Source organism: Diceros bicornis, chromosome 5 (genome assembly GCF_020826845.1).
Source record: "Diceros bicornis minor isolate mBicDic1 chromosome 5, mDicBic1.mat.cur, whole genome shotgun sequence".
NCBI classification, from domain to species: Eukaryota; Metazoa; Chordata; class Mammalia; order Perissodactyla; family Rhinocerotidae; genus Diceros; species Diceros bicornis.
The window spans coordinates 78,920,899-78,944,812 of NC_080744.1; the positions used below are offsets into that span (position 1 = coordinate 78,920,899).

The 23,914-nt window shown below is 42.1% G+C and overlaps 1 protein-coding gene across 6 annotated transcripts in view; it reads left to right on the forward strand.

The window, feature by feature from the left end:
- APBA2 (amyloid beta precursor protein binding family A member 2) overlaps positions 1-23,914 on the forward strand; it is a 230,190-nt gene that overhangs the window by 114,016 nt on the left and 92,260 nt on the right. For 4 of the 6 annotated variants that reach the window (XM_058542280.1, XM_058542279.1, XM_058542277.1 and 1 more), the window contains exon 3: positions 133-186. The exons of 1 other annotated variant lie outside the window; for it this stretch is intronic. The gene's annotated coding sequence lies outside the window, so the exon portion shown is untranslated. Of the gene's footprint in view, positions 1-132; positions 187-9,234; positions 9,342-23,914 lie in introns of all 6 variants that reach the window. One more of the 6 variants, XM_058542281.1, reaches the window with a different exon arrangement.

Below are 23,914 nucleotides of genomic sequence, written 5' to 3' on the forward strand. Positions count from 1 at the left end.
CAGTTCACTTTTACAGGTAATTCAGAGCCTTTCACTCATTTAAATTTCTATACTTGAAGGAGCTCTATAGGGGCACCCATATCATTTCTGAAACCAATGTAATTTCCTCTCTTTCCTTCTGTTTCATTCCAGAAAGATTTCATCACCAGGAGGTTTTTCGGGGCGTTATCAAACCACTCATTTTCGGTAAGAAATATGAGGTAGCCTTGCATGGAGTGAGGTTTTGCTTCTGATGTGTGTGAAATGGGATCATTTTGCTAGAGGGATGCTGCCCTTCAGGTGGAACTGGGAAGTTGCCATAGTTCTGTATTTCCTGGGAAGCTGTGTCTGTATAATTCAGGACTAGTCTGAGCACAGGGAGTCTGAAGCTGGGTTTGATTCACAGCCAAGGAGCCGATGAACACTGGGCTCGCTGCTGGGCACTAATGTTGCCAGAAGCCATGCCTCTCCCCACTACCCCCAAAAGAACAGCAACTCAGCCCTCCCCCCAACCCTGTCCCCTCCTCATTATACTAGTGCTTCTGTAAACCATAGTCCTCATGCAGTTTAGTTGTCAATTTGTATAACCTCTACCTAGATTTTTATTTATATCGAAAGTAGATACATATTACCAACAATAGATACAATTTGAAACCTTTCGCTCTCAATCTTGGACAACATTACTAGTCTACTGGAAGTCCACCATTGTGAAATACCAGGACGCTGAGTGGAAGACTCTAACTTTGGTTAAATAGAGCCTTCCTAAGCTTACCAGAGATGAGGGGTGGCCCCTATTGCTGTTGCCCTGTGAATGAAACTGTGTTGTGGCTCTGGTGCTGGTGACCCCCGGTGAGCATTTGGCTGGCTCTTGCTCCATAGGACCTGTAGGAGCAGATTTGCACAGGTCTTTTTAGGTTCCAACTGAGTGCCTGGTACAGGGGAGATTTGCAGGAGGTGGATTCTGGACTGAAGATGAGTGGGAGCTCTTCTTCTTGGGTCAAAGACACCCCAGTGGCTAGGTTGTAAGGGAAGCTGGTGTATAGCTTGGGGTATGTTTGAAGAAGAGAATATCGTTAGAGGTGAGGAGGCCGAGCCAGGCATGGTCTCTAAGCACTGATGTCCAGATTAGATCTGAGCTTCTGATGGATTCCATGGGTTCTTAGGCGTTCATGGGAAGGAGCATCTGCTGGTTAGATGGGGCAGCGCTGGGCAGCAGACCAGAGTGTCATATGTAGGGTGGCTTTGGGACTCCCAAAAGAGAGGAATACTATGTTCCCCAATGAGGAAGCTCTGTGCCAACCCTGAGGACAAAGATAAAGACCAAAGGGGACGGAGATGGGATACTGGAGTGTCAAGACCCAGGTTTAAAACCTTTGTTTTGCTTCTGGGGCTGCAGAAGGACACAGTCCTTGCCATTTGGAGCTGCTGAAAGAGCATTGTTTTCTAAAGCAAGGCAACTTCATTAACCTAGCATCTATCCTACATCTCCATAGTCGCCCATAATCACCGTGCTATGCTTAGGCAGAAATTCCCTGGCATCATATTGGGGGTTGTTCTTGTCATGAATATCCTGGATGGATTCCGTGGTGGCTTTGGGCCACCGTGGTGGCAAAGGGCATTTAAGAGATGTTGAACAATCAGCCCCCATCCACAGAAACAGAGGGTGACACTTCACAGGAGCTGCATGATTTTTAATGGGTTTGGGCATAAGAATAAATGAGTATTTTTCTGAACTTTTCCTCAGTCATCAGTTTTTAAAGTTTGTGAATTGACTTTTGTGCTCTTAACAAGGCCGTTTCCATCCCATTTGATTTTCTATTTAGAGTGGTAAACATCTTTCAGCCTTAAATGCAGTACATGCATCAGCCACCCTCAGCTGTGAAGATGCTAAAGAATTTGGGGAAATTCTAGAAAGCGAGGAGATTTTGTTTGTAACTGGCAGTAAGGATAGCTTGTGAAGGGAGATGTTACTTGTGGGGAAGCAGTCTCACAAATTACAGTGAAATTCCCATCTTCTGGGAGCCCAGGGTCCAGCAGCCACCCCAATCCTTCTGCCCTCTAGGAGCTGTCCACCATGACATTGGCTTCTTGAAGTTTTCCTTAATGAAATCGGGGTTGTCATTGCATTCTGATGGAGCCATGGGGCAGTTCTGTTTGTGTCTCTAAGGTATAAGATTTTTTATTTCCTTCTGAGCCCAAAAAAGACCTAGTGGAATTTTTATATATCCTGAAATACTATTAGTATCAAAATCAGTTGCAGTAGACAGGAAGCCATACTCTCTTCCTGATTGCACTCACCTGTCTGCAATGTAATGGGACCTTCATTTAAGTGAATATACTCATTACAATTCTCTACAGCTTCCCTGCAGAAAAGCATATTTCTTCTGTGAGAGAAAAGTGGCGATGAGATGGATATTTTAAAATGTCAGTTATGCCAGAGTGGATCTCTCTGAGGCCATCTGCTTAGAGAGGAGACCTGGGATTGTTTATTTTTCTGCTGCAAACGAACCGTTCTGTAACTTCAGAATGCTAGAGCCCAGAGTGTGTGCCTGACATCTTTTCATAGGATAACTTGGTGACTATGCTTCCACTTGCAGTAAAAGTTTGGGGCTGTGTTCTATTTTTTTTTCCCTGAGAGAATTAAAATCTAGGCCTCACTATTCCTATGGTATCTATCCTGCAGGCCCTCGATCTATAAAATGTGTGAATCATAATTATATAAATTCAGTGATTCTCCTGAAGGAATGTTGAGAAGATTAATAAGCTGTGTTTAAATCATGGGCAAGTTGTAGAAAATATGTTAAGTTAGAAGAGGTTGCATTTGTGAAAATGGCTGGCTGCTAGGATGCCAGCACGCCCTTGCCCAATTACAAACACATAAAAATGCTGTGTAAAATCTGGCCAAGAATGTTCCTAAAGTCTAAGATCCTAAGAAAAGCAGAGAAGTTCCCAGCTACCGGACAGTAAAAGAAAAAACAAAGCCAGAGCATTAAGAGGAAGCTGGCATAAGGGCAAGGCAGTGAGGTTACTGATGGGAAGCTATGATTAAGATTTGTGATATGTGTGTAGGGAGAGACAGGGACAGGTGAGACAGGGTAGTGAGCCTAGTGTCAAACTTGCACATGTACGGGAACCTGGGTGGTGGCAGAGATGTGTTATTGACCAGGTGGGAAATGATGCGGGACAACTGGTTGACCACATGGGACAAGACAAAATGAGATCCCTACCTCACAGCATACACATAAGTAAATGCTAATAGAATTAAAGACCAAAACGAAGAGCAAGATGTTAAAATGCATAGAAGAGATTTTCTATATGCTCTTAAGGTAGGAAAAGGTAAGACACACACATGCGCACACAGACAAATCATAAAAGAAAAGATTGATTAATTTAACATCAGTATTAGCAACTTCTTTAAGAGGAGAGACACTAGATAAAGTTTAAAGCAAACTACCACCTGGAATAAATATCTGTGATGCATTTACTGTAAGGGATTAGTATTCTGTCTGGTTAAAGAACTCTTTCAGAGCAATAAGAAAAAGACGACATAATTGAAAGAAAACGGGCAAATCATATGAAGAAGAAGGAGCCGGGGATGATGATGTTGGCTAAGCCTGAACAGTGTGTTCATGGACGTTTGTTACATTGCTCTCTGCACGTCCTTCTGTGTATTTGAAAGAGGTAATGAAAGAAGAGGTTCTGTTAAACATCTCAATGTATGCACACACAAACCTCACCGCTCTTATGTTGTGTGTCCCTCCGGCAGGGCTGTCTTGCTTCTGTTTACCAGCTTATCCTCTAACTCCACTATAAGTGCTGGCTTCCTGGGCTCACCTTTTTACAGGTGGTTCTGCATTCCTCTCTTCATTGAAATGGTTAGGATTTCTTATTTTTCCCTCAGCTTTATTGAGGTGTATCTGGTATACAAAAAAACTGCGTGTAATTAGTGTGTACAGTTTGGTGAGTTTGGACATAGGTAAACACTCGTGTTACCATAACCACAATCCAGGTAATAAACATACCCCTAACCTCCAAAAGTTCCTGTGTCCCTTTGTTTTTTGTTTGTTTGTTTTATAATAAGAACACAACATGAAATCTACCTTCTTAAAAATTTTTTAAATACGTAATACCTTATTGTCAACCATAGGCACTATGTTGTACGGCAGATCTCTAGAGCTTATTCATCTTGCACAACTGAAACTTTATTCCCTTTGAACAGCAACCCCCCCCCATTTTCCCCTCCTCCAGCCCTGGCAGCCACCATTCTATCATCTACTTCTATACCTTTGACTATTTTAGGTCCCTCATATAACAGGAGTCATGCAGTATTTGCCCTCTGTAACTGACTTGTTTCACCTAGCATATTGTCTTCCTGGTCCTTCCATGTTGTCGCAAATAGTGGATTTTCTTCTTTTTAAAGCCTGATGAATATCCCATTGTGTGTATATACCACATTTCCTTTATCCATTCATCCGTCCATGGACATTTGGGTTGTTTCCATATCTTGGCTGAACGAGCTGGGCTTTGCACATTGGCCTGGACCTGTTCTTTCAAGCAGCGTTCACACGGCTATTCTTTTTGGCTCTGTGTGGCTGATCCCTCCTCCATGTGCTTCTCCCCATCTTAACAGACAAGGCTCATGGGCCACCATTTTTGGGGCCTTCGTTGGACGTTTAAGCCTGTTCTGTCTCTCTGTGGACTTGGACGCCTGCTTGTTCCACATCCTTCACAGTGTGCAGGCCAGTGCCTCGTGTGTAGTAGATGCTCAGGAAGTCTGTCATCACCGTTTAGCTCTAGTTTCTTAAGCCTTCAGAAGCTCGTCTTCCTCATCTGTAAAGTGAGGACTCAGGATCTGGGGAGTCATTGTGAGAATGAACTACATCATGGATGAGGAGTACAGAGCTCCCCAATATTCTTAGTTTCCTTCCCTGGAAGAGGCAAAGAGAGGACATGGCGCTGGCCATTATGATTTGCTTTCAGACTTGGTGTGTGTGTTTTCAATGCCTGCTCCAACACCCAACTTTTTTTTTTTTTTTTTAACTTGCACGTTAGGAGAGAAAAAATTCATCAACACCTTTTTTTAAAAGATGAAAATTGTGTTAAGAAAATAGCAGTATGAGCTGCTACTAGGTTGAGCCCAACATAACTAATGTGATTAAATTGAAGGAAGTTAGTCATTTCTGTATGTAATTTTTTATTAATGATATTCAGATCTAATTAATTATAGCCAGTTCTAATTAATTACATGAATGTGCAACCTGGCGTTCTCAAAGTGTGTTCTGTGGAATCCCATGGGATGTTCCTGAAAATAGTAATCCACATTCAAATCAGGCTGGGACACGCTGTCTGTACTGCCCCCTCTTGGAGAGCCCCAGAGTGCCGTATTAAAGGCCATGGGAAGTCCTGCAAAAAAGTAACTTCTTTAATTTTGTTTAACTCATCATTTTCTAAACTTATTTTTACCACATGTGCTTCTAGATGCACAAGGAAATGCTGATTGAAGTCAGAACAATTCTTATACCATAGCTTGTGCTTGGACTGGTTGATAAGCAACATGTATGTTTATGGAGACATTCCTTAAGTCTTCCAGAGCAACACTGCTGGGGTCTCTGTTGTGGCAGAGGGTACTGCAAAGAGTATTGTTTTCATAGGGTCCAGGACTGCACTAGACTAACCTCCTTTCTCAGACAAGTCACTTAATCTCCTTCAGTCCATTTACACATCTGCAGGGGAAAAATGGTGATGGCATGCTGGCCCTTCAGGGTGGCCATCAAGGTGAAAGTTAGAACATGGAAGTGCCTCCCTCCACTCCTGGCCGGTGGGAGGGCTCCGAGAAGCTGTGGTTGTTACCAGCCTTGGCAGAGACCCTCGTTTACAAGGAAGGCTGTGTAATTGACTGCCAGAGGTCAGAGATCTGGAACTGCAAGGAGAGAGCACCACTAACCTCCTGGTGAGGTCTTTATAGGTTTGAAAGGAAACATCTGACCTCCGCTTTGATTATCAGCCACTGCAGGACAGTGTAGAGTGTTTTGGTGGCCCTACACCTTGGGTGTCAAGGGAGATAAAGAGTGGACCCTGGGGAGAGATGACCATCAGTCTAGTAGGTTAGGCAGGAGGAAGTGAGGTTTGACCTTTCATCTCAAAGGGTGAGTATAAATTTCTGGGAGGGAGAGGGAGGAAGGTGGGGCTTTCCAGGCAAACAGAAGCACATGTATGACTGAAGCATGGAGACGTGAGGCAGCGTGGCAGGTCTTAGGGAATGCGATTGGTTTGACCTGGCTTAACAGAGTAGCCAGAGGCTGAGGTGGCAGAGGCCAGGTTGTCCTGTTTAGACGGCCAGAGAGAACCCCTGAGAGGGTCTCACCAGAGGGCTGACACCACAGATGACTGTGGAGGGCAGGGAGAGGGGGCGGAGGCCTGTGGGCTGGGGGCTCATCCTATAGTCTCTGGGGAGAGATGATATGGCCTGAGTAAAGGCTGGTAGGGTGTGGAAGAGGGGCCGGAGGTGAGAGACCCTGAGCAGGAAGAGCTGGCAGAGCTGTGCGGAGGGCCCAGGAAAGGGAGTGGTCAGTGGGAGCAGGAGGCAGGAACTCAGAGGGAGAGAAGATCGTCTTCGAGATGGGAAAAGAATTGTTGAATTCCTACTTCATGAAGGACCAAGGAGCTTTTGAGGGGGTGGGTATGGGGCGTGGGGGGGGGTAGGAACTCGAGAGTCAGGCCCTTAGCCTTGCTGGCTGAGGCCGCAGATCCGGGAGAACTCCATGAGGAGTGGAGCACGGAATAGGGGAATGAGGAGCCTGAGGAAAGCGGCCAGAAAGTGGGTGAAAACCAGGAGGGAGGGGGGCTGGGGATTTTCAGTGGCCGAGTGGTGGTCGCTGGAAGACTAAGTTGGATTTTAAAAGGCAGAGAAAGTAACTGTGAGCTTTTTATTTTTCATGAAAACTGTCCAAGAAGGGGAGAAGAGAAAGGGTGAGAACAGAAGGGAACAAGGTATTTTCCTGTGAAGATGGAAAATTGATTGTGCAGTGTCGTTCTGGGACGAGGAGAGAAGCAGTGCAGGTAACAGCTGCACCGAGGAGGGAAAGTGGCGCGGAGCCTGAGTGCCAGTAGAGAGAGCTTCTTGTTCTCTGGAGGGAGTGATGGGGGAGCAGAGTCCGAGGCGTTTCCAACCGTGGCCTCTCTTTGGGAGGTAGGAGTCGAGTCCGTGACAAGCGGAAAGGAATCACCATGATGGAACATTCAGCACTTGCTTCGTCTTTTGTCGCAAAGGTACTTTGGGGGCCCGGATTTGACTCATCTTAAGTCGATTCTGAAAGTAGTTCCCAAAGATGACCTCCAACATTATTTTCAGCCATGACAACACTGGAATATCTGTGTGGCCTCCCCAAATCCTGGCTGAGGAAGATGACTCTCCTGGGGATGTTTGTCTGTTTTTTGTCTTTTTGTCAATGCTCAGTCTTAGCAGTCCCTCTGTGGGTCCTGCGGCAGAGGAGGGGCATCGCATGGTAGGAGAGCTGGGAGGGTGTTCCAGGCTAGGGGACCTGTCAGTTGCCAAAAAAGATGAGCTCAAAACGTGAGATTTCACATCAAAAAATCCATCAGCTTTGGGGAGTGATTAGCTTAGAGGTAAATCATGACTTCCTCCCCTTCCTACAAGCCTCTGGGGGTGGGGGTAGGGTGCAAGCCTGGCTGGAGTTCGCAGCATCCCAGCTGTGCCCAGGTTCATTGCTCTGTGTGCGGCTTAATGGAACCAAGGATTCTTTTAGGCTCTGAAAGCGCTTGCTTGCCTCCGTTTATCTGTGAGGTCCTGGGTTTGCATGGGGCAGCCCCCTGGAGGCAGACACGGGCATGTGACTTCGCTTCTCTCTACTGGCTCGTTCTTTCCCCTACACCTCGGCTGATCCACAGGCAGCGGTACTGTTGCTTTACTGAGCACAGCCGTGCGCCAGGCATATGTAGAATCAGGCTTAATCAGTGCTCCTTAAACTCTGTAAGTGGATGTCATGACTTCTGCTTCACAAAGACATGCTCATGGACCTGACGTCTTAGGCAGTACCAGACCGCACGTAGCTGAGCTGGCCTCTGCCCTGCAGCAGGCCTCTCCTCGCCCTCCCCTGCAGACTCAGAGGCACCCCATCTCCTGCAGCTGTTGTTGCCCAAGGTCCCCAGGCAGGCAAGGACACCACACCGAGACAGCCCCTGGGGCCCTGCCCTGCTTTGACCAGAAAGTTGCCTTGTGACCTGATGCCTCTTTGTTTTGTCATCCAACAAAGGACTTGGGGAGGGGGAAATGGGGAGTTGTTGTTTAATGAGTAGAGTTCAGTTTTGCAAGATGAAGAGTTCTGGGGATGGATGTGGTGATGGTTGCACAACAGTGTGTATGTACTTAATGCCACTGAACTGTACACTGAAAAAGAGTCTAGATGATAAATTTTATGTTTATTTTACCATAATTTAAAAAACAAAAGGAAGAACACAGCACTGTATCCCCATAAACACTCACTGAATGTTATTATTGAAAGCACAGGGCCAGTCACAGAGACACTCAATACATATAAATTCTACCTACAGTTATTCTTCATACCCCTGAGTTTCTGCCTTCCCACCATTCTGCAACTTGTTTCCAGTCTCTCCTCTCTCCTGTTCTCTCCTCCACATGTCATTGTAACTGTGTCTCTGTCCTTCTTCCAGGTGGGAAGCTGTTCTCTAGGGTGGTTTGACCAGGATGGAGTGTGTGTTTGTAGGGGAAGCTGGCTGGATCCTCTTTCTAGATGCTGAACTATCAAAAGTGATCCTCATCTGAGGATCCTCCCCGAGTGCCCTCACCCGCGTAGTGCACCTGGACATCATGGGGAGGCACCAGGAAGCCTGACTCACAGAAGTTAGGGCAGTGTTTATGGTGCCACAACAGCAGGCAGAGCCCCGGCTCAAGATGGAATCTGAAGGAAACCTTGAAAAGATGAGCCCCTGCCCATAATATGCGCCTTCTCTAGTCTCATCCCGATTGCATTACCCTTCCTTCCCTATAACAGTCTACCCCATAAAGACCAACTAGAGTTATTAACAAAAGTGACTAAAAGTGGGAGGAAGCTCTGGAGAGTCACCCTTTCAAAGCCTTTATTTGGAATTAGTGTGCAAGACCAGCAGTATAGACCATAACTTTCATTTTAAAAATAAGCTTTTATTAATTTGAAGTATAGCATAAACAGAAAAGTATAAAAATCCTAAATGTTTATTGCCATGAATTTTCTCAAGGTGAACACATCCATGTAACTACCACCCACATGAAGAAATAAAGCATCACCAGAACCCAAGAATCCCCCCCGGTGTCCCCTCCCAGCCACAATCCCGCATACCCAAAGGTAACCAGAATCCTGCCACCAAATACTATTTTTGCTAATTTCTGAATTTTTTATAAATGAATTTCTATAATATGTACTCTTTTGTGATAACTTCTTTCACTCAATGAGAATCGTTCATGGGTGTTGAGTGTGGCAGTAGTTCATGGATTTTTACTGTCATATAGTTTTATGTTATATAAATATACAAGAATTTATCCATTCTACTTTTGATGGGCACTTGGATCTTTTCCAGTTTTTGGTCATGATTGCTGCTGGGAACACTCTTACACATTTGGTGCACACATGATTGCATTTCTATTGAATGTATACCTGGCGATGGAACTGGTGGATCATAGGGTATGGGTATGTTTATATTTTAGTGAACATTATTAATCAGTTTTCTGAAGTGGTTGTAACAAATTACACTCCCACTTGCAAATATAAGAGTTTCATTTGTTCCACATCCTTGCTAGTAATTGATCTTTCCAGTCATTTTATTGTTAATTCTGGGGAATGTATAGTGGAATCCTGTGGCTTTTCATTTGCATCTCACCAAAGACTAAAGGTGTTGAGTATCTTTTTTTGAATATTTTTATTGTCCTTTTTGATATATTCTTTTGTAAAGCTCCTGTGTAAGTTTTTTGTTCATTTTTCTGTTGAGTTTTCTTTCTCTTTGTGCTTTGTAGGATTTCTTTTTATATTTGCTACCTGAGAGCTTTGTTAGATGTACACATTGCATATATTTTCTCACTCTTTCTTTCTCACTTTCAGTAGTATCTTTTGATGAAGAGAAGCCTAGCTTATGAATCTTTTCCTTTAAGATAAGTGCTTTTTGTGCCCTATTTAGGAAATCTATGCATACCCCAAGAACATGAAAACATTCTCCTATGTTGGCTTCTAGAAGCTTTATTGTTTGGACTTGCACTGTTAGGTCTGCAGTCTACTTGGAGTCTATTCTTTTATGTATGGTGTGAGGTAGATGTCAAGATTCATTTTTCTTCCAGTGGGTGTCCAGTTGACCCAGCACCATTTATTACCCCAGTGCTCTCTATAATAAAGGTCTGATTCTATTTTTGGTGTTTGCTGACAGTTTTCAAACCCCACCTTCTGCTTTTCCTTCTGCCCCACCTCTGGACAAGCTGATAAGAAAGCTTGCACACAACCTTGTGTGGTGCTGGTGGGAAGTTCAAACCACACAAGCCCCAGCCACTGCATACAAATGCTTCCATGGCCTCACCCCCTAACCACCAGGGCCACTCACTCCCACTTTGTCTTAAGCCATGCAAGCCACTTTTGGACTGGCTTTCATGCCTGCCACGTTCTCCCCAGAAAGAACAACATGTGAGTACTTAATCTCTTCATACCCTCTTGATACATCTGTGGCATCACCAGGTAGATCCCACCCTCCATGACAAGATCACAATACTCTGCAGTGTCACTTTTTCATAAATGAAATTACTGTATGTGTATGAGTCGCTATTCAATTCCACTGGTCTGTTTGTCTGTTTTTGTACCATTACCACGATATATTAATTACTGTGACTTTAGAATAAGTATTTACTTCTGCTAGTTTTAAGTCCTTCAATTTTGTTCTTCTTCAAGATTGTCTTGCTGTGTGTGACCCTTTGCATTTCCATATAAAATTTAGAATCATTCTGTCATTTTCCATACAGACACTTGTGCATAAAACCCTACTGAGATTTTGATGAGGGTCCTTTGAATTATAGATCCATTAAGAGGGAGTTGATGTCTTTAAATTGTCTTCAAATCCATAAACGTGTAATTTCCCTCTCTTTGGGCCTACTTTAATTTCTCTTTGTATGTTTTGTAGTTTTGTATATACAACATCTTTTGTTAGATTTCTTTTAAGGTATTTGGGTATTGTTTTTGTTTGCTATTGTTGCTATTGTAAGTGGTATTTTTTTTTAATTCTGTGTTATAATTGCTTTTCATGGGTATGTATAAACATGATTTTTTAAATATATTTCCCTTGTATCTAGCAACTTTGTTAAATTCAGTTATTAATTCCAATAGTTTATTTGTGGGTTGTTTTAGATTTTCTAGATGCATAATCATGTTATCTATGAATAATGAGTGTTTTTTTTTTTCCTTTTTGCACTGATTGCAAACCCCAGTTCAATGATTCCTCCCTTAGGGGAAAATCTTTTGGTATTTCACTTTTAATTATGCTGATTGCTCTCAGTTTTTTGGTGAACACTCTCTGTAAGAGTTAGAAAGTTCCCTTTCATTTCTAGTTTGCTCCAAATTTTTATCATGAGTGGGTATTGAATTTTATCAAATGCTTTTTCTGCATCTAATGAAATAATCATAGAATATTTTTCCTTTATTTCGTTAATGTGAATTATATCATTGATTTTTGAATATTAAACCAACCTTGCATTCCTGGACTAAATATAACCAAGTTCTGATGTGATATAATTTTTATATATAACTCCTTTTCATTTAATAATTTTTAATAGTTTCTTTGCAACTATGTTTAACGGTGATTTGCCTGTAATTTTATTTATATATGATGTCAAGATCAGGTTTTGGTATCCGGGTAATAGTGTCCTTATAAAGTGAGCTGGGCACTGTTTTCTCTTTTTATGTTCCTTGGAAGATTTTGGGCAATATTGGTGGGTTTGTTTTTTTTCTTAAATGTTTGGAAGAATTCAGTGGGGAAGCCATTGAGGTCTGAAGTTATTTGAGAAGAAGATTTTTAATTACAGATTCAATTTCTTTAGTAGATACAGGACTATTTGGGTTTTTGTTTCTTCTGGTGTCACTTTTGCTAAGTTGTGTTTCAGTAATCTGTTCATTTCTTAAAAATTGTCACACTTAGTAGTGTTAAGTTTATAATGTCCATTATTGTCTTTTACAAGTAATATCCGTCTTTTCATTTCTGCTATTGTAATATGTGCACTATTCCTCTTCCTCACCTCCCACCTCCACTTTTATCAGTCTTGCTTTTGTTGTTAGTGCTGTCAAGTTGATTTCGACTCCTAGTGACCCTGTGGACAGCAGAGCAGAACTGCCTGGTCTTTTTGCACCATCCATTCACCTTCTGGTGCTATATCAGGCAATGCTCCACTGCTTTTCATGGAGTATTCATGGCCAATTTTTTTCGGAAGTGGGTGGCCAGGTTCTTCTTCCTACTCTGTCTTACTCTGGAAGCTCCGCCAAAACCTGTCTACTATGGGTGACCCTGCTGGTATTTGAAATATGGTAGCACAGCTTTCAGTATCATGGCAACACCAGCCACCACAGTATGACACCCAACAGACGGGTGGTGTGGTTCCCTGACCAGGAAACAAACCCAGGCCATGGTGAGAGCACTGAATCTTAATCACTAGACCACCAGGGCTGGCTATAGTCGTGCTAGGGATGTATAAATTTAATTTTTCCCCCAAGAATCAACATTTGAGTTTATTGATTTTTCTGTATTATACGTTTGTTTTCTGTTTCATTTTTTCCTGCCTTTATATTCATTTCCCTCCTTCAGCTTTATTTGGGGTTTAATTTGCTATTCTTTTCAAAATACTTGAAAGTAAATGGGTATCTAGTTTATTTGTTTTTCCAGCCTTTCTTGTTTTCTAATACAGGAATTTAAGATTATAAATTTCCCTGTAAGCCTGCTTTAGCTGTAATCTACTACTGTTTTTTATTGCGGTAAAAAACACATAACATAAAATTTACCACCTTAATCATTTTTAAGTGTACAGTCAATAGTGTTAATTATATTCACATTGTTGTGAAGTTTATCTCCAGGACTTTTTCATCCTGCAGATCTGTAACCCTATACCCATTAAACAATAACTCCCCCTTTTCCCTTCCCCCCAGCCCCTGGCAGCCACCATTCTACTTTCTGTCTCTATGAATTTGACTACTTTAGACACCCCATATAAGTGGAATCATACAGTATTTATCTTTTTGTGACAAGCTTATTTCTCTTAGCATAATGTCCTCAAGGTTTATCCATGTAGCATGTGTCAGAATTTCCTTCCTTTTTAAGGCTGAATAATATTCCATTGTATGGCTAGGGTTACTTCTACCTTTTGGCTATTGTGAACAGTGCGGCTATGAAGATGGGTATGCAATACTGTTTTTTTATATGTTGTATTTTCATTATTAATCAGTTCAAATGTTTTTAATTTTTATAATTATTTTCTTTGATTTATGGGTATTTTATCACTTTTTTTTTTTGTGAGGAAGATCAGCCCTGAGTGAACATCCATGCCAATCCTCCTCTTTTTGCTGAGGAAGACTGGCCCTGAGCTAACATCTATTGCCAATCCTCCTCCTTTTTTCTCCTTTTTCTCCCCAAAGCCCCAGTAGATAGTTGTATGTCATGGTTGCACATCCTTCTAGTTGCTGTATATGGGACACTGCCTCAGCATTGCCAGACAAGCAGTGTGTCAATGCGCGCCTGGGATCCGAACCCCGGGCCACCAGTAGCGGACCATGTGCACTTAACTGCTAAGCCACAGGGCCGGCCCCCCTGATCTATGGGTATTTTAAAGGTTAATTTCCAAATGTCTGCATATTTTCTAGTTATAATGTTGTTATTTATTTCTAGCTTAATTTCACTGTAGTCAGAAACACATCCTTTATGATTTAACATTTTAAAATTTACTTAGACTCATTTTGGACTTGCCCACCATATGATTCATTTTGACAAAATTTTCTAGTGCCCTTGTGTGTAGTTCCTCAGTGTAGTAATTTATATATATTAGTGAGGAAAATTTGGTAACTATGGTGTTCACATCTTCTATTTTCATTCGTACTTTTGTCTGCTTATTATATTATTTACTGAGAGAAGTGTGTTAAAGTATTCCACTGTGATTGTACATTTGTATTTTTATATTTCTGTCACTTCTCTTGTTATAAATTTTGAGAGTGTATAACTAAATACTATAAATTTGGAATTTAAATTTATTCCCAGCAGGTTGCCCTTTTTTAAAAATCATGAATTCTTTCTCTTTTCCTTTAGAAATGCCTCTTTCCTAAAATCTGCTTTGTCTAATTATCAATATAACTATGCCAACTTCCTTTTTAAAAATAAATTTTTTACGTTAGAATAGTTTTAGATTTACAGAGAAGTTGAAAAGATAGTAGAGAGAGTTTCCATGTATCCTACACCTGCTTTTCCTATTGATAACATCTTATACTCCTATGTACCATGGTACATTTGTTGCAAGTAATGAACCGGTATCAATACATTGTTATTAACTACAGTCCATACTTCATTTGGATTTTCTTACGTTTTACCTAACGCCCCTTTTCTGTTCCAGGATTCCAGGTAGGATGCCACATTAAATTTAATCTTCTCGTCTCTTTAGGTGCTTTTAGATTGTGGACTTTCCACGTCTTTGATGACCTTGACCGTGTTGAGGAGCACTAGTCGGGTATTTTATAGACTATCCTCGAATTTGATTTGTCTGATATTTTTCTCATGCTTAGGACAGGGGTTATGGGCTTTTGGTCAGAAGACTGCGTAGGGAAAAGCGCCATTCTCATCATATCAAATCAAGGTTGCATAACTTCTCACTGTCGATATTATCCTTGATCACCTGGGAGATGTGCTCCCTCTCCATGAGGGGGCAGTCTCTAACAAATTATTTGGAATTCTTCTGCACAGGAGATTTGTCTGTTCTCCCCCATTTATTTGTTTATTTGTTCATTTATTTACATCCATATGGACCCATGGATATTTATTTTACACTTTGGGTTATAATCCCGTACTGTGTTATTTATTTTGTTCCTCAGATTGTTCCAGACTTCACCCTTTTCTGATATATCCAAATATCAGACTAACTTCTATTTCCCTTCTCTCTAGGAATTTGGCCCCTCAAATTCTCACTGCTTTAGTAGCCCTAAATTATAGTTTCTTGTTTTCCCAGCCCCATGAGACTGCCAAAAGTTCTGCTTAGTCCTGTTGTCCTCTTAACCACCACTCTCTGCTTGGTTTTTGTCATAACCTCTTGGCACCCACCAGTTGTAAATCCACAAATGCCTTGGAGAGAAAAGCAGCACAGAATGCTGAGCATATTTCAGTGTATTTTCTTGCTTGTCAGGATCTCAGCTCCTCAAGTCCTAGCTGCCTTGGCAGCTCACCAATGCTTCCACAGAGATTGTTTTATTTTTTAATTTCATCGAGAGTTTCTAGTTGTTCTTGGTGGGAGGATTAGTCTGGCACAAGCTGGTGCATCATAGCCAGAAGTCGAATTCCTCAGGCATAACGTTTTTTACTTTCCCCACTATATCATGGTTCATGGTGCCTCATAATATTTTAAGACCTGGTGCCTTGCATCCATACATCAGATACCCTCAGTAGTGCAGATTTTATATATTGTGTAGGAAATTGAGTCCTTCTTTGCCTTTCCTTCGTTTATACCCTTTGTCACAAGGGCTATGAAAAAGGATTGCCTTCCACGTTCTCTTTAATGTAAGGAAAAAAAGAATGATCTTGGAATAAGGTAGCCTTCAACATAAAAGCTTTTGAATAAAGGAACAGATGGGGAGAGCTATGTTAAATGGGCTTTTCAGTCTTGGAGAGTCATGGGACAGTGTAATTGCTGGTGCAAATTTTTGTTTAGACCTTAAAGAAATTAAACCTCTCTATATGGTTAAGAATGGACTTGCATAAGTACACTGCTTCAGAGATTAAGTTTGAGGTTCACATTGGCATATCTGGCGGTGAAAGCATACCTTTAACTAGATAAGGTAGGATATGTAAGGTCTTCCATGCATGCTCTTGCCAAACCTTGTCTCTGCCATCCCTGTACTTGGCTTGATATTTTTCCACCTCTTTCAGTTTTGTGTCATCTGTAGTTGCAAAGAACTGCTGTCTTCTTTATCATCATCCAAGGTTGAACAGAACCAAATCATCGGAAAAGTCCCCACAGATTGATAGGTGTCCATGAACTGATGCCTTTTTAGTATGATCGTTCAGCTGGCCACTAATCCATCTCGTTTTGCCACATCCAACTCACACATTTCAGTTTGAGTCACAAGAATGTTGGGAAGGACATGTTGTGTATCTTGTTAAAATCCAAGTGTGCTCTCTCTTCTGGGTCTCCCTTGCCTACCTCTGTACATATCCGATCGGAGAAGGAAATGGGACTGATTTCATAAACTTACTCTTACTGAACTCATTTTTAGCTCTCCCAACTGCCACTTTTCTTAAAGGTGATCACAAACCAATGCTTTAATAAGTGCTTTTTAGAACTTCTCTGTCCAATATGACAGCCACTAGCTACATGTGGCTATTTAAATTTAATTTAAGTCAATTAAAATTAAGCAAATTAAGAATTCAGTTCCTCACTTGAACTGGCCGTGTATCAAGTGTTCAAAATCTGCCGTATTGGGCAGCACAGATAGAACACTTCTGTCATTGCAGAAAGTTCTCTTGAACAGAGCGGTTCTAAAATCTTGATTCTAGAATCAGATTTGAGCTCCCCAGTCTGCCTGTTCATCATTTGTCTCGTTGACAGACATTTACATGGTGTTTTCCTGTAGTCGGTGTTCTGTCACCTCTCCTCTTTTTCACATTTCCTCCAAAATGACCTTCAGATGACTCTACTTCTCTATTGCCCAAACCAGTCTGAAATGCAGGTATTGGATATGGACTACCTGCTTGGCTTCCGAGGAGGTTGCATTAAAAATGAAACTAAGCTACGTTTGGTAAAATAGGATCCATGCCTGACGAGCAGCGCCGTCTAGCTGGCTGATGTTTTCGCGAGTGTTACTGTTGTTAAGGGAAAAAGAATGTGATCTATATTGCTTGGCCCAGGATGTCTGTTTCTGAGCATGATTAGAGAGAGATGAGAGGAAGCTCTTGGAGAATCAGCTGTCAGGTTGTCTTATTCCCTAAGTGGATGCCATCAAGTGCAATTACAGTGAGTGAGGACCCTGTAAAATGAGTGTCTGGGGTCCTACATTTATGTCTTTTACAGCTTCTTTAGTAGAAGAAAATTTCCTGTTTTAAAAGACAAAAGAAAATGCCCCCAGCCCTCCCGGGGGTGACAACCTCAACTGCTGGTGGGTAGCGCCTCTCCTGGCGTGTGCCTGGCTGCCACCCCAGGACCCACACTTACCAGTTAGGTTTGCTGGTGGATGATAAGGGGGAGGGGGCAGATGGAAATATTTTAGGACCCAGATCCTGAATAGCATTGTTAGTGGAAGAGCTTATTATCATGTCAGAAAGAAGGAAAACCTTTCTTAGTTGAGTGAGTACATTTAAAAAACAAAGACTCACCAGACACTTGGGATATTATGCTAATGGGATTTGAAGCTCCGTACCCTGTCTCAAATGCTTGCTCAGTGGTATTTGCACCCAAGTAGCAGATCATGAGTCAGGTACGTGGGGGCTGGGGGGGACAAGGGTGAAGGGAGAACTGGAAGAAGAGAACTGGAGGAAGAGCTCTGGACCCAGAGGTAGGCACCAGGTCACCAGCTGTGTGACCTCAGGCAGGTCACTGCAGTCCTGAGTCTTGGTTTCTTCCCCGGCCCATCCTGCTTCACAGAATTATTGTGACGACCAGAGGCATTTTTGTGCCAGGAGCTGTGTTAGATGTTTTGCATATGTGTCTCTGGTCATCAGAGTAACAAGATAAGCTTGTATTATCACCTCTTATAGATGAGCCTCCTGGAACTTGAAGAGCACGCCTGTCAGAGTAAACACTCAGTGAAGTTAGTGCTGGCTGTTATTATTTTTATGGGAAGATCCCTTGATTCCTGGGTCCAGACTTCCTCTCTGTGGGAGCTTAGATGAGGTGGGGAAGGTCTCTCAGCCTTTAGCACCTCCTGTGTGATGTGGAGATGACAATACTGGCCTCTGACTTGAAGGTAGTGTGTGTGAAAACGTGTTTCCAGGGCAGTGTGCTGTGCTGATGTATGGTTGGATTATGATGGTGGAAGGTAAAGAGAAAGGGCCAGTGAAAAACTGGGAAGAGCTGAACTGCTTTTCAGAGGACAATGACTATATTGTGCACCCAGAAGCTCAGGTAGTTGGCTTGGTGGGAAGAGAGAAGTGGCTCTTCCGTCTTCTGTCCAGGAGGTACCCCCTGTTGATGTGCTGTTGGGTTTGGGGTCTCCTCTTAACCTCTCTGGCTTTTCTCTTTGCTCCCTTCCTTCTTCTGCTGTTTCTCTTGTTCTTCTATCTCTGTGTCTCTCTCCCTGCAGTTCATCTCCTATTCCTTCTCCCTCCTCCTTTACCCTTCAAACTTTAACAGGTTCCTTTCATCATGTTATGCTTATTAAATAAATCTGGCAATTAATATGTTTATGTGTCTTTCCAAGAAAGCCAATGTAAATGACTTTGTAAATTTAGACTATGAGAAGACAATAATGATGGCAGCCAAGCAGAGCTTTTGAGGAAGGAGGGTTGGGTCCTGGAGGTGGATTATTTCAGTGGGTGTGTTTGCACAAAATGGTGCCTTGCCTGCATGCTAAAGGGAAACCTGAGGGTCTGACACTCTTGCTCCCTGACCGGGCATGTCTCAATGGCTGTGCTGGGAAGAGAATCAGAACACTAGACCAGGTTCATCTAGAGCTCTGTTCCCTTCTGAGAAACTTCCTTTTATGTTCTCTTTGATAATTTCCTTCTCTCTATTTTCTGTTTCTGGAATTACCGCTTATCTGATGTTGGACCTCTTGAGTTAATCCTGTAAGTCTCTCTTCTTTTCTTTCATCGTCTTCATCTCATTTTCTTTCTGTTCTTCCTTCAGACCTTTCTAACTGTATCTTTAAATTCCTATAATGAAATTTTTAGAGTATCTTTTAATTTCTAAGAGCTCTTTCTATTCTTTCATCATTTCTTTTTGGTAGCACTCTGTTCTTGTGTTTTAGAAGCAATGTCTTACATTTGTTTGAAGATATTAATTACTATTTTGTTTATTTTTGACGATTTCTCCTGTTTCCTGCATTCTCTTTGTTTCCTTTGATTTCCTTGCACTCATTTATCTGGATTTTCTTCTTCCTCTGTGAGGCCTTCCTCCGGAATCTCTGATCCTTGGTTGTTCATTTACATCGAGGAGTGAAGCACTGGAAGTGGGTTGGAATCTCTGTTTGCAACGTGGCTGCACATTAGCATCACCTGGGGGATATTAAAAACTACAAGTCTGGGGAGGTCTGTCCCAGGCCAGTTGGGTCAAGATCTCGTGGAGTGGGGTCTAGGTATTGATAAATTGACATCCAGAGATATTGATAGACAGATATAGATCGAGACATTGATTTTAAGTCCCCAACAATTCTAATATGCAACCAGAGCTGAGAACCACTGCTCAGCTGGATACCTCCTGGGTGACTGTGCTGGTTCTTTCGAGAGTTGGTGTAATTACCACGCACTGAAACCACTCTAGTGCTTTTACCTGCACTGGGTGCCTGGGAGACTCTGATTGCATCCATATGATTTTCTGTCTTTCTGCACCTTTGGAAAATTGCAGAGTGGGAGGAATTGTATATACCTATAGAGACAGTTGAGCAAATTAAGTTTCAGGGACTTATGGGCAGGAAAGATAAGCTCACATCTCAGGGGGGCACAGGCAGTTTTTCTGCCAGAGGCTCTTTACAGCTCTGACAGGAAATGTGGGAAGGAAGCAGGTAAGCTCAGCTATGAAGAGTGGGAACCAGGAGGGTTGATCTGGAGGTAGATATGGCCAATGAGCTGGCCCTAGCTGGGGGATGGAGCAGGACCTGTGAGGGAAGCCTTGACTGAGGCCAAGAGAGTTTGGCCCTTGGGTTCTGGTGAGGCCACCTTCCCTCTCCCAACCGCTGGGAGAACAGTAGAGTCCAGGAGTGGCAGGGTATGGTATATCAATATCAATATATCTATATCAATAAGTAGGAAGAAGCTGCGGTTTGAGAGGGAGGAGAGAGTAGGAAACACGGGGCCAGCAGTAGAGGAACGGTGCCCCGTCTGAGCCGTGCTCCCCGAGACAGGTAGCCAGAGCCTGGACCACCACCATTCACGGCCTGTGAACTTGCCTCAGCCACGCCTCCTCTTGGAGCCTTGGCTTCTTCAACTGGGAAAGGGGATCAAGATGGTACCCACCTAGCAGGAGAGTAAACGTGTGATGCATGTTGGGGGCTGGGACTACCTAGGCTGGAGCACAGGAGGCCAGTCTGGTGTATTATATTACTCTCTGTTTATGGTGTAACTTCCCCCATGCAGGAGAGCTCAGGCTTGCTCTTGAGTCTGGAGACTGGATGAGGCATGAAGATGAAAGGGAAAATGAAAAAGTGAAAACCAGGGCACTCTGTAGGCTGGCCTGTCACTCACAGTGGTGCTGGGCTCTTGGTGGGAGGGCCTGGGGGTTCTACTTGCCTTATGCTCCTCTCTCCCTTTACCTCCCCATTCCCCTGCGAGCAGGGGCTGTGTCTAACACTGCCAGTTCTGTAAGGAGGAAGGTGGCCTTCTATATCTCCTTTTGGCTTGGGATGATGTATTTTTGACTAAGGGTATTATAGATGGGCAGAAATTATTTGTATTTTCTTTGTAAAGCATTTGAAGATCCATGCAACACTGATGTCCATTCCTGAACAGGATTCAGGTATCACAGATAAAGCTGAGTGTTCCCTTGACCAGCAACTGCAACCCTCTTCCTCTCCCCAGAGAGAACCACTCTTAGGGGCATAGTGTGTCTCCTTTCAGATCTGCCATTACACACTTCCATAAGCTTATGTGTATTTGTGCAAGTCTGTGGCTGTATTTGGTTTTTACACAAATGGAAGTTATCTCAGAGTGTGCATTGTTCCACCAGTGAGTTTTTCCCTGCATGGTGTTTTGGAGAACGTACATGACTATACAAACAGGACTGTGTAAGAAATCTACCTCATTTGTTTTGACTGCTACATTTTTCCAGTGACTGCGTGTTCTGGATACTGTTGAATGAATACACTTCTATGATGAACCGTTAGGTTGTTTTCTGATGTTTGCTGTTACAAACAGTGAAGCTCGTGGGCTCATGTTTCTCTAGAGTGGATGGCAAGTGGGATTGCTGGTATCATCTGCATTTTGCAAGTAATAGATACCATCAGGCTCCCTTCCAAAGTGGCTACAGAGTGACTTTGTCCCTATAGTGTCATTAGCTCCTGATATTATCATTTTGCTGATGTGATGGGAGGAAGATCATGGTATTATTTTGTCATTTCCCTGATGAGGTGTGAGGTCAAGAATATTTGTATTTTCTCTTGGGTCAATTCCCCTTTGTTATTTTGCTCCTGGTTTTCCATTGGGTTATTTGTCTTTTCATACTGATAATGTGTTTGCGTGAGTGTTTGGGTGTTGTGTGGTGTACAATCAAAAAAGGTTTTAATACATCCTGGATACTAATCCTTTATTTCAGATACTTCCACTATTTTCTTCCAGTCTGTTAATTTGTCTTCTTTGTTTTAAAATTTTGATGTAGGAAATTTATTAGTCTTTTTCTTGCTGGTTTTTCATTATGTCTTATTTAAGAAGGCCTTCCCTACACTGAGCATCTAATATTTTAGAGTCATCTCCTTTATCCTGAGATCGTTAGTCCATCTGGAATTTGTTTTTGTGAGTGGTGTGAGGCAGGGATATAACTCTTTTCCTAAATGGGTTGCAATGATTATAGCCCATTTTCCCCTCCACTGATTTGAAATGTTACCCTTATTGTATACTAAATTATCATATACATGGGCTGTTCTGGACTCTGTTCTCTCCTGTTGGTTCATTTGTGTATTCCTATGCCAATAAAAATTTTCTATAGTTTTATTTTTATATGCTTTACTGTTCTTCTGTAATGCTTCTACAATTGTCTCCTCTGCCATCTGAATTTTATTATTCTTTTTGGAGGTTCTGTTGGAATTGCATTGACTTTATAAATTGATTTGGACCAAATTAAAATATTTACAATATTGCTTGTTTCCATCCAGGAATATAGCATGTTTTTTAATCAAAATTTTGTACATTTTTGTTATATTTTTTTCCTAGATGTTTTATAGTTTTGTTGCTATTTTGTATATGAAACATTTTTCACTATTACAGTTCTAAGTGCTTATTGCTGATGTTTAAGAAAGCCATTGATTTTTATATGTTGAACTTGCACCTAATCACCTTGCTAAACTGTCTTCTTAGTTCTAATAATCTGTCAGGTGATTTCTCTTGGTTTTCTACAAAGACAGCCATACCGTTTGCAAAAATGCTTCCTTCTTGCATTCTTTCTTCTCAACTTTACACCTTTAAGACTTTTCCTGGTGTTAATAGCTCTAGCTAGGATTACCAGGACAAGACTGAGTAGTGACAGTGATGGCAGATATCCTAATCTTGTGCCTCAATTTAAAGGGAATGCTTTTGTTCTTTTGCCATAAAATGTTTGCTGAATTTTGCTGATAGATATCCTTTATCAAGTTAAGGAAGTTTGCCTCTTGATCTACTTTTGAAGTAGACTAAAAGTCAGGTTGACTTTTAGTCAAGAACGAGTCATTGGATTTCATCACGCTCTTTTTTTGGCATGATCATATGGAATTTCACTTTAGCTGTTATTTTGGTGTCTGGCATTGATCGATTTGTGGAGTAGGTGATGGTAGTGGTGGTAAGTTTTAGCTGACTGTCACAATGCTCCTTTCACTGAACTAAGAATTTTGTAATTCTGAGGAAAAGAGAAAAAGTATAATGAACAGACATATCCAGTGCTATCTTTGCTCAGTTGTTACTGTTGACATTTTGTCATATTTGCTCCCTCCTCCTTTTTTGCTGAAATTTTTAAAGTAAATTATAGCCATCATTATTTGCTCATAAAAATTCAGATGACTTTAGGCACATCTTCCTGCATTTCCACAATATCATTATCATACCAACAAAATCAACACTAATTCCTTAGTATCATCTAATACCTAGTCTATATTAAACATTCTTCAGTCATCCTCAAAATGCCTTCTACAGCTGGTCTCTTTATCAGGAACCAGTCAAGGACCAGAAAGCACTTTGTCAAGTCTCTGAAGTCTTCTCTTTTAACTCTTCCATGCTTTTGTTTCATTACATTTACCCATTGCAGAGACCGAACTGGACCAGTTGTCCTGTGTCAAGTCCCAACTTCAGCCTTTGTCTGATTGCTTTCTCGTGATGTCATTTAACTTTTGCCTCCATCTCTTGTGGTTCTTGTAAAGTGGAGTTTAGGTCCAAAGACTTGTGTATTAGTCAGTTTGTGCTGCATAACAACAACAAAAGAATCTCACTGACATATAACAATGAGCATTTTTTTTCATATTAACAGGCCGTGGGGCAGCTAGCACAAGTTTATTCACCTTGCAGGTCTGCTGGGATGGTTCTCCCTTGCCTGTATTTATTCTGAGACCCAGGCTAGTCTCAGACAGCCTGGTTATTCTGAGACCCAGCCCCAGCCCCAGGGGCTGCCTAAGGCATGCATGGCTCGTGGTGGATCATAGGAACTCGAGAGGAGTGAGTGGAAATATGAGATGGCCCTCAAGGCATGGTCTTGGATCTTGCACATTGTCACTTCACCCACATTCCACTGGCAAGTCACACTGCCAAGCCCAATATCAATGGAGTGGGGGAGTGTGCTTCTCCCATGGAGGAAGGGGTATTTGCTCAGTGATAAATCCAA